This window comes from Silene latifolia, chromosome 1 (assembly GCF_048544455.1).
Source record: "Silene latifolia isolate original U9 population chromosome 1, ASM4854445v1, whole genome shotgun sequence".
In the NCBI taxonomy this organism is placed as follows: domain Eukaryota; kingdom Viridiplantae; phylum Streptophyta; class Magnoliopsida; order Caryophyllales; family Caryophyllaceae; genus Silene; species Silene latifolia.
Window position 1 is genome coordinate 135,230,716 of NC_133526.1, and position 16,653 is coordinate 135,247,368.

Below are 16,653 nucleotides of genomic sequence, written 5' to 3' on the forward strand. Positions count from 1 at the left end.
GAGAGATAAGGAGGAAGGTGGAAATGATTTTAGGGTTAGGGGAGAAAAGGATTAAATCCCGTAATCTGAAAACAGTAACACTCGACCGATTGTCGAGTCTACTCGGTCGAGTGGACTCACTCGGCCGAGTAGAACTCCACTCGGTCGAGTGGACTCACTCGATCGAGTGGACTCAGTCGGTCGAGTATACTCTTCATTCGACCGAATGGACTCACTCGATCAGCTGCAATACCACTCGGTCTAGGCTCAGGTCTAGTGGAAGACTATCCTTCTCTTCCGAGTGTTCTCTTATCGGTCTAAAGGTCCTCTCACGCGTCCCAAGGTCTAAGTACGGGTCCCACAAGGGCCGGGTATTACAATATTCCCTCCTTAAAAATGAACTTCGTCCTCGAAGTTCGCCTCACTCTCACACATCCTTCACACTTCCTTACATCTCATTCGAGTCATGCCTCACTCCCTATCTCTTCCTCAAGCATTCACTCGTCTCTCTCGCTAGTGCTTACACATAGTTCTTTACCGTACGTGATATTTTATGTTCTCATGTCCTTACTTATTCCTAAATGTTACATTCACTCCCCCTAAAAGAGAACTTCGTCCCGAAGTTTGCCACTCGATCTCTCGCAAGAAGGATTCTCTTATTCACTCGATCTTGGCTCATGGGTCCGAGAACAAGTCAAGCTCACCTTTCATTCCCACTTTCATGGCTAAGGCTTAGTCGAATCGCGCATATTTTGTAACTCTAGGTATACGTGTATAACTCATGACTCCGTATATAAGAATCGTAATGCCTTACTGTGATTCACTCTCTTCCATATCCCTTATTCCCGACTAATTCATGTTGTGCATAAAACACGTGATCACGCATGTATTCTTATCCATCCTCGTATCATATCATCTCACTCTAGTTTCCACAAGACTCGATCGTGTATAAGACTCATAGAATTCTCACTTATGCTTACCGATTACCGCATCATTGTTATCCTTACTAAGCATGTTAGGTCTCATCCATCGACTAAACATATTTCATGTTACAACGTACAAAAGGGCACATAGCAATGTAAACAACTCATTTCAATTCATTCGTTAACGATTTCTACACTTACACAACTACTAGGGGCCGGTAGGGTTATAAAACGGAAGTACTCAATCTATGTCGGTTCAAAACCATCTAAACAAGGTCATAGTCCAAAATCCGGTCATTCATGGTCTCTAAACTTATCTGTGGTTGATCAGACTTGAAAAAGGGTTTCAATGGTGATCATAGGATCATCCCACCACACAACATCTACTAGGTTTTGGCCTTCGCCGAGTTTACAACACGAGAAAAGCAAATTGTTAGAGACTCAACCGACACAAGGTCGCACAAGTTTCCACACGAGTAGATAAAACTAAGAAGATGACTTCCTCCTCTTGCCAAGCCTCTTCACCCACCGAACCAGAGCTTCTTGGTTGTTTACCGGTGACTCCTCCCTCCGCGTGCTAATCTCTTCACTTTTTGTATCGCCCGAGGTGTCCATCGTCGCGTCTTCTATAATTGCGTTGACATAGCGGCCATGATACTCTATAAGTCCTGGTACCCAACTAGATGCTCCTCCTCCACTCCCGCTTCCATATAAAACATTGCCCCCACTCTCGTAAGAGACACCTCCCACCTCCTCTCGGCACGAACTATCTACATTACCTTGGTAATCATCACCCACATTCTCTTGGTAGCCTCCACCTTGATGCGTATAATTAAAGAAACTCCCGGTGGTATAATGCGATGCCGCCCAAGGACCAAGCAAGTTTCCGTCACCGTGAGAAATCCCGTGACCCCAATCCGAGGGTTGAATACCATAGGCCTTGAATACTCCGGAAGTGTCCCCATCCCCGGACCAAAAATTAGGGTGTTCGGTCGGCCTTACCCCTTGGTTATAGGTGAACTCATGTACGTCTCTTAGAACCAAGGATTTGTTCACTCTCTCAACTATGTCCATCATGGGATATTGGTGACCATAAGCCAGCGGTGGTTGGTTATACCCTCTGGTGAAAGACGGCATGTGCATGGAGTGTCAGGGAGGGTCATGGTGTGGTGAAGGTTCGTGCATGAAAGAAGAGGACGGGGCGTAAGTGGAGTGTCTAGGACGGTCAAAGGGCGGCGAGGGCATGGGCACATAGGAGGACGATGGGGCATGTGGAGAACTCCTAGGAGGATCGGAAAGGAGTTGTAGGGTTAGTTCCCCTCGTACCGATTCACCATCAAGAGTGTAAGTAAGATTTTTGGGAATGAGGTAGGATCGGGCCGGAGGGCGAAGTGGGGCTAGTTCGGGTAAGTGAGAGGTTTCAGGCAATCTCCCGTTTGTGGGAAACTTTATGTATAGGTCCGTGTTCACCCTCCATGAGTACCCCTTTTTGTCTTTCTTATCCACAACCTAAAACATGCCTTTCATGTAGGAAATGTCGAAGTATGACACCTCCGTACTCATGGGTCTATCAATTTCCCCCGGCTCATAACCCAAGAGGTTCTTGGCTAGTCTAGTTACTAGGGCACCACTATCGAAGGAGCACTTGTCGGACTTGGTCATCCTTTCAAATGCTAAGCATACCATAGACAGAGGGCTAAAGTAAAAACGCCTCTCATATTATGGATTGAGGTAGGAGCTTAGAAGTAGTACTTCCGAGGAATTGAGTTTACTAGGGTCCTTTCTCCCGTAAAGGAGGTTGGTCATTAGGCGATGGAAAATTTTCAAAATAGGGTGTTCCACATCATTTATTTTCATGGCACTAACGTCGGTATTGCGGTTACCCGTGTAAAGGTTGATGTATTTTGTGGCTTTCATTTTGTTCCTCACTTTATCAAGAGTAAGGGAAGTCCTTTTTCCTACACCTAGCCGCTCCGCAAAGACATCACTAGATAGGTGAAAGGAGGTGTTCTTGAGTCGAAAGCTCATGGTGTGGTCTTTTGAATTTTAGAGGAAGGAGCTCAAAAATTCTAAGGTAAGGGTACGGTAGCTTATTTACGCTAAGTTATACAATCCCTCCATTCCAAGTACGCTAAAGATATCATGCACTTGTACCTCTATCCCCAAGGCTTTTAAGGCATTCCCCGATACACACCTAGTGGTGTTCATACATCTTTCGGTGAGGGCTAAGAAGGTATTCCTATGGGGTTCACTCTCAAATTCTAACCCCGGGTATCCTGGATGGGTAAAGGCGGGTGGTGTCACCGGTTCGGGTTGGGGTTGACGGTTGTTTCTTCCACGGGTGCTCCTCGTGTTCCTTGACATGCTACAAAAGAAATCACACAACACGACATAGAAGAAAGGATGAGACTTGTGACTAACTTTGAAAGCGGATGAAATTCTCCCCCAATTCCCAAAACTTAATAATTGACCAAGTAGTGAGCATCAAAATGAAGTTTTTGACATAGTGAGTATTAAATTTTGAGGAATTCATTTATATTTTTAAGATGAAACTTTCTTGATTTACCTCATAGTATAATAAAAAAAACCATCAAATTCTTAACTTATCAACAGTTCTCAAACCATTTTCAAGACAAAATCAAAGTTGTTCATGGATACTTAGGAAGTTTTCAAGAGTTTCACCCAAATTTTCAAGATGGAAGAACTTCATTTTTGAGACCACATACCATATTACTCATTAGAAAGGTAGTCTTATAAGGCAATTAAACCAAATTTTAGTCAAGAAAATTAAATTTTGGGCATGACTTGTCTAAAATTAGATAATTTAAGACGAAGTTTTAAGGCGAAATTTTCACATATTAAACAAAATTTATCCATAATAACAAAGTTTAAGCCTTTGTTGTCCGATTAGACTCATCAACAAGCACCAAAAGTCCACATACAAGCTCATGTATCCATTTTCTTGTCCTTCAATTTAGGTGGTAGAATTGACATAAAAATTTGATTTTTATCAACAATAATAATGTAGAAAGCTATTTGTTACCATGAATTTATTAAAGCATGAAATAAATTGACAAACCTCAACCACATTAGTGTAGATCTAACAAATTCCAGATGAAGGAATAAGAAGAATAATGGTCTACTTACATTGCCAATTAGGAGAGATTTGAGACGGAAATTTTGAGTGGAAAACTTAGTCCAAGTAGCAAATCAAAAAAATGGAGTTTTGGAATTATTTTTAGAGAGATTTTGGTGTTGTTTGAATGAGGTGAAAATGAGATATGAAGAAGATAAAGAATGAAGAAAAGGGAATCAAACCCGTGTAAATCCCATCCCAGCTCCACTCGGTCGAGTGGCGAGTTCACTCGGTCGAGTGAATTTTTCACTCGGTCGAGTGACCGAGTTCAATCGGCCGAATGCCTTATTTTCCAGGATGTCCCATCTTCGGGAAAATGGTCCACTCGGTCGAGTGTCAGAGCCCACTCGGTCGAGCGAGATGTTACTCGGTCAGGTGCAAACTCATACTCGGTAGAGTGGTTGTTTATGGTTAGAAATTTCGAGTCGAATGAGAACGATGAAATCCCTGCAACACAAAGAGAAGGTTCGGGAGTCCACTGACTTTCGGTGACTCAACCGAGTTAGCTCATACGTCATCCCATTTTTACGTATTTGTACATTATCGTAGTACTAATAACTACTCTACCAACATAACTCACCAATCATATATAACAAATACACTAACATGCATTCATTTAACACTCGGTGCAAAATTTAAAAAGCAATGTCATCATTCGAGTACCAACATATACTACTATTTCTAAGGATACTACTCCTAATAACTTAGCATTCAACTTCCACACTTTCGTGTATCATGGCAAGTACGATATCATACAAGAACTTAATGTAAATCACACATTCATGCAATCATGCCACCATACAACTTTCCACATAGCGTTCACCCATACTTTTAACCACCCACGTAGTGACCAACCGAGACAATAGGCACTAGTTTTGATATGAGGGCGCCTACTCATCCAAAACCGATCTCCTGTCGTACCCATGTTGGGTTCATTTATTAGACAAACCTAGGTTCATTTTGGTTCATTGGTTTAGGTTCCAAAATCGTCGCTCTAATACCACTTTGTAACACTCCCTTCTTACCCGGTCAAGGTAATTAGGAGATGTTACCTTCTCGGTTTCCCGAGACGGTGAATTGGAGTTACAATAAAGAAATATTTATTATAAATGACAAGTTTAGTGATTAAAACCATTAACTAATGAATAAAATACAACTCATGGCTACTATACTCATTTAACTAGCTACACTCGTCTCGTAACTCATCAAGGTCGTCCCGTCTCCCGCATACTATCCAATAATCTGTACCTAACCTGCTCCCTATATGACCAAAGGATATCATATGGATCAACACAGGCCACCCCAAAAGAGACAGGTGACAAATACACAGACACAACAAACGTAAGTTTCAATAAACAAATAAAAGATGACACGACTCAAGTGTGAACATGCAACCTGACTACTAATGTGAATGAGATGCTATCAAACCACTACCACCACCACGGTACCGGGATGCCCAGACATACCAACAACCATAAATAGGTACCGGGATACTCCCGGACGTACCAGGTCCAGAAGCCAACCGGATCCCCTACCATACGTCCTGTTTCAACCACACGAGTTCCTCCGTAACTCAAGTCATTAATCTGCACACCCCTCTTGGAGTGGGAAACTCCAAGATGCGACTTAAGCGTAAGACGGTCTCCCAACCATCGTACGTCTCCAAAACAACAACAACAACAACAACAACAACAACAACAACAGCAACAACAACAACAACAACAACAACAACAAATCCTCCAACATATGATAATGACCAATACATGAATCACAACCAACATATCATAATTATCCTCTTAATGATGTGATTACCACTAAACATGTTATAATGCAAATGCCCTAATTATGTAAGACTAACTACAACATCAACATAAACAACATAACATTATCGAAACCGAGTAGGATTAACCTACCTTTTAGCAATCTCCTCAAGCTACTCGAATCCGGACCGAAACCTTCTCGAGGAACCGTCTTATCTAGGTGAAGGAGATGAAGAGGAAGGTGGTATATCTTCTAATCCAAGCTTGAATCCCAAGTAGAAGGTGTTTGTGAGGGTTTAATAAGAGGGGAAGGAGTTTGGAGAGATAAAGAGGAAGGTGGAAATAATTTTTGGGTTGGGGGAGAAAGGGGTTAAATCCCGTGATATGAAAACAGGGATACTCGACCGAGTGCCGAGTCCACTCGGTCGAGTGGACTCACTCGGCCGAGTAGAACTCCACTCGGTAGAGTATACTCTTCACGCGACCGAGTGGACCCACTCGATCAGCTGCAACACCAATCGGTCTAGGCTCAGGTCTAGTGTAAGGCTATCCTTCCCTTTCGAGTGTTCTCTTATCGGTCTAAAGGTCCTCTCACGCATCCCAAGGTCTAAGTACGGGTCCCACAAGGATCGGGTATTACATGCGGTTTCGGGGGGGGGGGGGGGGTTAGGGTTAATGGTTATAGTTTTGGGTGGCGGGACAGAGGCGCCGTCAGGGTAAGAGAAAAGGTCGAGCTCATTGATGATGGCACGAACCTGAAACCTCCATTGACGGAAGATAATGGTGTCTTTGAGTTAGATAGAGTTGGTGAAGTTGACAAGGGTGAGAGGGTGAGTCCGGTCAGCAGCGTTGACGAGTTGAAGCTGATGGTTGGCCATGGTGATCGGATTCGAAGGTCGAAGGGATAGACACAAGAATGAAAAATCGTTTTTTTATGATCGTGACGAGATTGAAACGGTAAAGATAATTTGTATTGATGAATTAAACTGATTACAAGGTATCATATATATATACTAGATATAGAATAACTAATGACCTAAACAACCTTCTAATTCTAAGTTAACATAAGCTATAAATAAGGGATAGGAAGACTATACAATTGACTAAATAAGTTACACAAATTTAGGAAGGAAATAGCCATGTTTGTTGAACCAGTTGTTGAACGTTTGACTTTGAGTCATCATTGACGGATTTTGCATTTATATCTTTAATAGGTTCAAGTGTTTAATTAGGGTATTATTTGGCTTAAATTTTGTTTCTCATGTCCATTACAGGCTTACAGGCTGCATCAGTAATATTTTTTTGGTATTCGCACTTCATTACCCATTCTGCTGACTCAAACATAAATCTTGAAAAGTTATTGGATAACACCCTGACCTAGAGTCCTAGACCTGGCGTCCTGGCCATTAGGAAGGACTGGCTCATGAGCCACATTTTTCCCGGCCCAACCGCGTACCCTTCGGTGCGTTTCAGGGCCTAAGATTTGCAACTGATTGCCAAAGAAAAAGTTGTAAATCAGAACTGGGAACCGTTTCTATGTCAAAGATAACCATTCGGTTCACCAAACCGCCTTGTAACTAAAATGAATATAAAAAGAGAACTATTGACTACAACTTTTTAAAAATCACTGTTTGAAAATTACAGTCTTATGTAATTTTTTTTTTATAAATTATAGTCATAATATCACTTCTGATCAGAAATTACATGTAAAACATTTACTCCGATGAAAAATTGATGCAAATTTGAATTTTTGTCACTTAAGTTCATTTTTTAAGAACAAAATACTCTAACCTTCATCCTTTATAATCCCTTATGTTCATCCCCTTCATCAGATTTCATAACTCCATATTCTCTCTAATCACCATTTCTTCAACTATATCACCTAAGCAAATTCGTCTATTTACTTCAAATTCTACCCTAATCAATTTAATTGAATTCTAATTCTATTATTTCCATTTTCTCTTAAAATTAGTTAGTGACCTGTTGACCGTCGTTGACTGACCTTAGACACCTATCTAAACCTTCGGAAACCTTACGAGTTAACCTTGTGTCGTTGTGAGCCTTTGAGTTCGTGTTACTCGATCTAGCGGAGGCTACTCGATCGAGTAGCTTAGTCACTCGATCGAGTAGAGGCCACTCGATCGAGTAAGTTGTTTACTCGATCGAGTAACGAGAGTTCAGCGGGGAATTATAAATCGTGTTATCGTGAAGCCCAAATCATATCTCCACCTTTCTTCCTAAACCTAGATGTTGCCTTGTCCTTCCTCTTTCACCTTGATTCATCTTGTTGGAGCTTTTGAGAGGGGATACATCATGGGGATGGGATGCTTGAGTCGGGTAGCGGTCTTGACGCCGGATTGCTTGATATAGGTATATTGTCATTATCATCATCGTATCCCTTGGTTTCAGTTGTGATTATGGTAGTAGTAATAGATGGTTACGCTGGTTGTTATAGGTGGTTATGGTGGTTGCTTGTTGTCTTATGGTCGTGCGCGGAATCGCTGCGGTTTGCTAAAGGTAGGTTTTCCTACTCAGTACTGTTGGTTGTCTAGAGTGTCGATTGTTGTTGTATAGTTGGTTTAGTGTCGTTGTTGGTGGTGTAGGTTGGTTTTTGTTGACTGCTATTGTTGTATAATGTGGTTGGTTGTGATTGTTTGTCCGTGGTTCGTGAGGTGCGTCCTTGGCTGAGTGGACTCACTTGCGGGAGTGGCTTCACGCCTTTGATTTGCCCTCTGTGGAACCCGCCACATAAGGGGATGTTCACATTAAGGAACATGGGTTATCGCTTGGATTAGATGAGCAGGGCTTAGGTGGGAACGACTGCGGTCCCCCACTGGCGGTGTGGATTACTGGTTGCGATTAGTAATCTGGCAGGACTGGACCTTCGGGCAGTCAGAGATGTGTGGGTGATTGGAGGAGGTGGTGTATGTGTGTTATCGTGTTTGTTGTGTCTGCTTTTGTATTTGTTCCTTCAGCTGCTGACCTTGTGTGGTGTTGTTGTGTTGTCTTCTTGTGTTGTGTCTGCCGTGATCCACAATGGTGAGCAGTCGGTTTTAGTAGGTTGATGTTAGGATCATAGCTGGGTGCCTGGAGGGACGAGTCTACCACGAGTCTTGGCAGAGATAGTTCCATCTAGTTGATAGTTATCACGAGTTGTATCTTTTATTTCGTTTAAATCACTTGTAATTTAATATAACTGTTCTTTTATCGACACTTGATTATTATTGTTCCTCGGGCAACCGAGATGGTAACGCCCTTATCTGCTAGGGAAGGTCTTGTTAAGGCTCCTTGGTAGATGGGGGTGTTACAAAGTGGTATCAGAGCGACGATTTTGAAACCTGTAACTAATGAGCTCAATGAACGTAGTGAGTCTAATAAAATGAACCTGGTGTATGTATGTTGGGAGCGCCGATTGATGCTTGATTTTGGGTGAGAAGGCGCCCTCATTTCAAAATCATGGCCCCAATATGCGTAAGCCATCCACCGAGTGCGAGGATACTGAGTCGGGAATTGTGTGCATAGATGTGTATGATCAATAGGTTAGAAATAGTTGTGATGGAGTCTATGGTTATGTCTAATGCGTGCAAATAGTACTGATGAACCGTGAAGGACTGTGAATTGTTGGACGTGTGTGTGTGTGTGTGTGAATGTGATAAAGATGGTGAATGTGCTAGGAGTTGCATACGAGTATTGGATAATGTGATGATGATAATGAGTTGTGAGTCTTTATATGCGTTCTAGTTAATAAAAGTTGTCAAGTAATGTGGGGAAATGTAATGGATGAATGTTGTTGCGTACCCTTGTGACATGGCATAGTCATGTTCGATATCTGGTTGACGAATTGTTGTGATATGTTTGAAACTTTGAGTAAACTTGAGTAATAAGTGGTAACTATATTGCTAAAGGGATGCTTGATGTAATGTAATCACATGTTGAATGATTGAGTTCACATATGCGTAAGTGGGCGTAGAATAATGTGTTGATTGTATACATGTATAAATCAATGTTATAGTTGAATTATCTTGCATCATGTTTGATATAGGATGGAATGATATGTGTAATGTTCGGATGACATAGTTGTGTTACATTTTAGTAGTATTAATGTATCGTAATTGGATGAAATAATCAGTGACGAGTTCCAAATATACTTTGGAATCGACACGAGTTGTTGTTTTGCAGGAATCGTTAACCGAACTCGTGACTTTTGACCTTGTTCCTTACCTTACTCGACCGAGTACGAGTGCCTACTCGACCGAGTAGACCTTACTCGATCTAGTTGTTGGGTTATTAGATCGAAAAGTTGGAACTGCCAGCGAAAACTCGATCGAGTAGCTCCAACTCGATCGAGTAGAGGCCACTCGATTGAGTACCTAACTTACTCGATCGAGTAAGTGCTACAGTACCCGGACTAACGCGGGATTCTTATACTATCCCAATTTCTTTCTTCTCTTATTTCATCATACTCTAAACCCTAATTTTCTATCATCATCCCTTTTCTCTCAACACCTTGGTGAAATTGTGCTTGGTTTCTTTGTTTTCTTCTTGCTAATTCGTTCTATTCATTTGCTAATCATTCAAGGTAAGAATGCTAATCTTTTTCTTTTAATCGATTCGAACCAATTAAAAGTGCTAGATTTTCTGAAAAATTCGATTTATACTCAAGTATTTTTGTTTATAATTGTTGTAATTTGGTAAAATTGCTCTAGCTAGTTTGTTGATTATTGATGCTAGAAGTAGAAAAATCAACCCTATATGAGAACATGTATTGACCGAAATTTCTAGGGTTTGGGTTACAAATTGAATTTTTGTTTGTCTTTTGAGTATGTAAAGGGAAAAACTGAGTAATGTATGTTGTGGGTATCATATTTGGTGTTGATTTTGACAAGTTTTGCCCAAAATTTTGTCTTAAAACTCCGTCTTAAAAGTGCCCCAAACTGAAATTCGCCCCAAATTTTTATGATGATTGCCTTTTTGTGAAACTATTTTGAAAGGGATTAATACCCTAATTTGCCAATTGATGTTACAATCTTCATATTTTAAAAGCTTCAAGACCGTCCTGTTATGAGTTGTGGGGGGTAGCATGTTTGAAAATTGTTCGTTGTTTTGGTGAAAACTGGTTTGCATTGTTGTTTCTTCCTTCATAAATGTACTTGAAAGGTTTGTTTTCTTCAATTAAGTGTCCGTTTGTGTGCCTAAATATATGTGTTGAAACAGATGCCGAGACCTGCAGCTGCCACCCGTCAGAGTAAGAGGGGAAGGGCTTCTGAGCCTGAGGTTGGGGAGGGGAGTCAGGGACCCACTGTTCCACCGGTTCCCGAGTATCCTACAGTTGTCTTTGCTGACTTTAAGTAAAGAGAGGCTTTTGTTGAGTTACAGAAACGTCGCATGAAACCAACTCGTTGTATCGACACCACCATCCTGGAGGACCTTAAGGTAGAGACGGATGTGAGGCATATATTTGGACCTTGGGTTTGACCGATTTGTATCGCCTTAGGAAGCACTCCTACTCTTTCTTGACCTTGGAGTTCATGAGCTCTTTTACCTATGATGCGGCAGCTAAGAGTGTACAGTTTTGTCTTATGAACACTAGTTTCCTCTTGACCATGGACATGTTTGCGACCCACCTTGGCCTTGCTCGACCGGGGAAGGGATCCCTTAGGGATATCCCGACTGAGTGTGGAGCTAGTAGTTACATGCCTTGTTTTACCGGCAAGAACGCCCCCACCTCAAGTAATATGTTGATAAATGACGTTCAACATGTCACTTTGAAGATCTTTCTTTTTGCCTTGACTTGTCTGCTCTATGACCGAAAGGATGCGAGTAAGTTGAACTCACATGAGGTGATGTTGGTAGTTGCCTATCTCAACCCCACCCGAGCTACGTGAGTTTCTTACAGTGCCCCGGCCATAGTCTGTGCTAGCCTAGCTTTGATGGCCACCTCTGGGACACGGTACTTGAGTTGTGGTGCCATTGCCACACGGTTAGCTGAGCGGTTGACCACCTTTGAGGCCTCCTCGGCCCTTACACCTATGACTCCCTCTGTGCCTACTTTGGACCGAGACTACTTCCTCGACCAGAAATGGTTGAGAACTTTGGAGGGTGGTGGGTTGGCTTGGAGAGTATGGGGTATGAGTTGGATGAGGATACTTGATCCTGAGCACCTCTCTATGACTGAGCCCTTGACGGCGGCGGTAGTGGCATCGGATTCTGATGATGATGAGGAGGCTCATACTCGGCAGTACTACCTCATTGATGATACCATTTTGGAGGTGATGCCAGAGCCGACTAAGAGGGATCAGGCTAGACCTGAGGACCGGCAACCTAGAGTGGGGAGGGGCCCGAGACGGATGAGGGAGAGAGTTGTTGAGACCCATCCGTAACAGCCCGTGCCTCCACAACATCAGTTTTCCAGCTACCCTTCGTTCTTTAATCCTGAGATGCGCGTGAGCGAGCTCACAAAGAGGGTATCTGCCACTTTGACGCTCCAGAACCTACACGAGATGGCATATGTGCAGGGGATACATCATGGGGATGGGAAGCTTGAGTCGGGTATCAGTCTTGACGCCGGATTGCTTGATGTAGGTATGTTGTCATCATCATCATCATCGTCTCCCTTGGTTTCAGTTATGATTATGGTAGTAGTAATAGATGGTTATGCTGGTTGTTATATGTGGTTATGGTGGTTGCTTGTTGTCTTATGGTCGTGCGCGGAATCGTTGCGGTTTTCTAAAGGTAGGTTCTCCTACTCAGTACTGTTGGTTGTCTAGAGCGTCGATTGTTGTTGTATAGTTGGTTTAGTGTCATTGTTGGTGGTGTAGATTGGTTATTGCTGACCGCTGTTGTGTTATAATGTGGTTGGTTTTGATTGTTTGTCTGTGGTTCGCGAGGTGCATCCTCGGCTGAGTGGAGTTACTTGCGGGAGTGGCTTCACGCCCTTGATTCACCCTCTGTGGAACCCGCCTCAGAAGGGGATGTGCACATTAAGGAACACGGGTTATCGCTCGGATTAGATGAGCGGGGCTTTGGTGGGAACGGATGCGGCCCCCCACTGGCGGTGTGGATTACTGGTTGCGATTGGTAATCTTGTAGGACTGGACCTTCGGGCAGTCATAGATTTGTGGGTGATTGGAGGAGGTGGTGTATGTGTGTTACCGTGTTTGTTGTGTCTGTTTTTGTATTTGTTCCTTCAGTTGCTGACCTTGTGTGGTGTTGTTGTGTTGTCTTCTTATGTTGTTTCTGCCGTGATCCGATCCATTATGGTGAGCAGTCGGTCTTAGCAGGTTGATATCAGGATCATAGCTGGGTGCTTGGAGGGACGAGTCTACCACGAGTCTTGGCAGAGATAGTTCCACCTAGTTGATAGTTATCACGAGTTGTATCTTTTATTTCGTTTAAATCACTTGTAATTTAGTATAACTGTTCGTTTATTGACACTTGATTATTACTGTTCCTCGGGCAACCGAGGTTGTAACGCCCTTATCTGCTAGGGAAGGTCTTGTTAAGGCTCCTTGGTAGATGGGGGTGTTACAACCGACCACTCGACCGAGTGCCGGACGATTACAACTTATACAGGAAGTTTGTTTGGTGAGATGTTGCTTTCGTGGCTTATCTCTTCATATTTTCCACCTAAAATCCTTCCCAAATTACCTTATTCTCACCACTCTCTAAACTTCCCCAAACATCTCTCTAAAATAGCCACCAACAAATCCTCTCAAAACCCTAGCATCCAAGTTAAAAATTCTTGCCTCCTTGTTCATCCATCTTGTTTGTAAGTTAATTTATACTCCATTTCCTTTAATCTTGTCTTACTAACCTTAATTATCCTAGTATACTATCACATAATTAATTAGGTTATGAGAATTAAGAGGAATAATTAAAGAGTTTAATTAGTAGATTTATTATAATAGTTTATTGTAATACTACGATTTTATGAGTCTTTGGGTACTCTATCGAGTGGGCCTTACTCTGTCGAGTAAGGGTGTTTTGTTTTAAGAAACAGTATTCTGCCTGTAGGGTACTCGATCAAGTAGCCTTGGCACTCGATCGAGTAAGGGGCACCCGATCGAGTACGTTTCTTACTCGATCGAGTAGCTCGGTTGACGGGTTATGTTTTGACGGGTTTTGTTAATAACGCGGATTAGTATATATGATATGTCGTCATCTTTATTAAACATTTTTTATAAACCTAATTCACTCAAAGGAGATTTCAAACTACGTTGTTCTCTTCATCCGCATTATTGACAAATCCCGGAGCTTGGGAGGTCGGATTTCATTGTTCTTTGTGTCTTTGTGATCCTTGCGTCAAGGGTAAGTCCTACATACCAATTTTATAGCATTTGGTTGAGATTGTTTAAACCCTAATTTATGGGATTGGGGGTTTCTATGATTAGTTGTGTATGTAGTAATTGTATGATTATGTGATAGGAGGAGGATTCGTAGAGGAGAGGTTTTGAGACAGCTGCTAAGATCGTCTGCTGTGTGTGTTTGCTTTCCAGGTAGGGTTTCCCTACTCATTATTACTCACATGATGTGGATTGGTGATTTGATTTTGATTGTTGATAAGTATAATGTTGGTATTGTGACGGTTGTTGGATTTTATCATTATTGATTGTTGTTGATTGTATCTGTCTGTGATCTTCGGGGTGCGTCCCTGGCTGAGTGGAGTCACTTGCGGGAGTGGCTTCACACCCATGATTCGCCTTCCGTGGAACCCGTCACAGAAGGGATGCGCAAATTAATGGACTTGGGTTTATCGATCGATGGAGATGAGCGGGGCTTAAGTGGGAATGGTTGCGGTCCCCCACTGGCGGTGTGGAGTACCTGTTGCGATGGATACTCTGGCAGGGCTACACACTTTAGTGTGTAGTCAGTATTGAGGAGTTGATTATGGAGTTTGGGTTGATGTGAAGGTTGAGCTGTTTTGATACTTGTCTTATTGTGATTATATTGTGTGATTAGTACTGGCCCCGTCTTTGTTTTGTAAAACTGTGGTGATCCATTCGGGGATGGTGAGCAGTTGTTGAGTATGTTTGATTAGAAACATATGGGCTAGCTGGGATGTGTCACCACGAGCTGATTAGAGTCTTCCGCTATCGTAATTTAGTAGTTTGAGACATTTGGTTTTGAGAATTTGTTTTGTACTTTTATCAGTTTGGTTTTGGAATTGTAAACACTTAAGCTTTATTACCATTTAAATTATGTTTCGTTATTGTCATTTGATTATCATTGCCTCGGGAAACCGAGATGGTGACGTTCGTATACCTGAGTGGTCCTGGTAAGGCACTTGGTGTATGGGGGTGTCACAAAGTGGTATCAGAGCGACGATCCTGAAACCTGTAACTAATGAATCTAATGAACATTGGGAGTCAACTAAAATGAACCCGGGATAGATGTTGTAAGAGCTAATGCAAAGGCTTGGGAGACGTCCTAAAGCCGCGAACTCGCCCTACAATTTTGAACCGGTCACATGGGGTACGTGTGAGGGTCGTATGTGTTGTCTATTGGTCTGTATGTGTACATAATAATATGTGTTGTGAATTGTTGGATGTTGGATATGGAGAATTGGAGGTATGGATAAAGTTGAAGGATGTGTGTTTTATATGTTGAATTGAATGAAAAGTATGTTGGATGTTTATAATGTGGCATATTGATAACATGAATAGATCGTTTGTTGATTTTATTCGGAGTTGCGTAGAAATGCATGCGTAGATGTTGATATCTTAGTAAAAGTATAGTAGTTGTATATAATATTGGAAAAGTGAGATGAACATGCGGGTAGTGTATATGAATCAGCATGACTCGATCGAGTGGGGGGCACTCGATCGAGTAGGTGAGGTGCTCGATCGAGTGGGTATAACTCGGTCGAGTAGGTAGTTTGATGTTTTTCTGGTTAGAATCGTGTTCTTGGGTACTCGATCGAGTACATAGGGGCACTCGATCGAGTAGGAGACGCTCGATCGAGGGGCTGGTCAGCTCGGCCGAGTATGTTAATGGTCAGGAGGTCTGATTAGGTTCTGGAGACGAGGCACTCGATCGAGTAGGTTGGGCACTCGATTGAGTAGCCTCAACTCGATCGAGTGGGTTCTGGTACTCGATCGAGTGGGGTCTGTGCAGGCTATATACGTGTTTTGGGTTATAGTATGCGTGTTTATATCTACCTTTTCTTATATAGTTACAAGATGCCGCCAAAGAGAAACTCCCTTTATGCTAGAGCTGAGAGTATGTCAGTTGATGACATAGTAAAGATGTTGGAGCACCAAGATGCTTTCACGGACGCGTTGAAGAGAGTGGGGAAGGATAAGGAGGTTGATCATTCAAAGATTAGTCTCTACATAGCGAGGTTTAACCCGAAAGAGTACAAGGGGACCGGGGAGCCAATTCTTCTAGATAATTGGCACAGAGAGATGGAGAACATCCTGGAGTTGGTGCACTGCCCGGATGAGATGAAAGTGGAACAAGCTGCGTTCTACTTGAGGCAGGCGGCAGGAGAGTGGTGGGATAAGGTAAAGGTGAATGCTAGAGATATATATGCGAAGCAGGGGTTACCTGCTATTCCCTGGGAAGAGTTTAGAAAGGCTATGAGGCGAGAGTTCGTACCGGAGCATGTGAGGAGTAAGCTGAGAGAGGAGTTTGATGGGTTTAAGATTGCATCTGATATGACGGTGGCTGAGTACTACCGTCAGTTTAATGAGAAGTCTAGGTACGCTGAGGATATGGGGTTGAGTGAGGAAAACCTGGCGTTGAGGTTTGAGAAGGGGTTGACCCCCAAGATAATGGAGAAGCTACCTGTGGGAGTCCTTACAGATGTTAAGGAAGCTTATGAGAGAGCTGGGAGGGCTGAGAGGTTGGTGGAGAT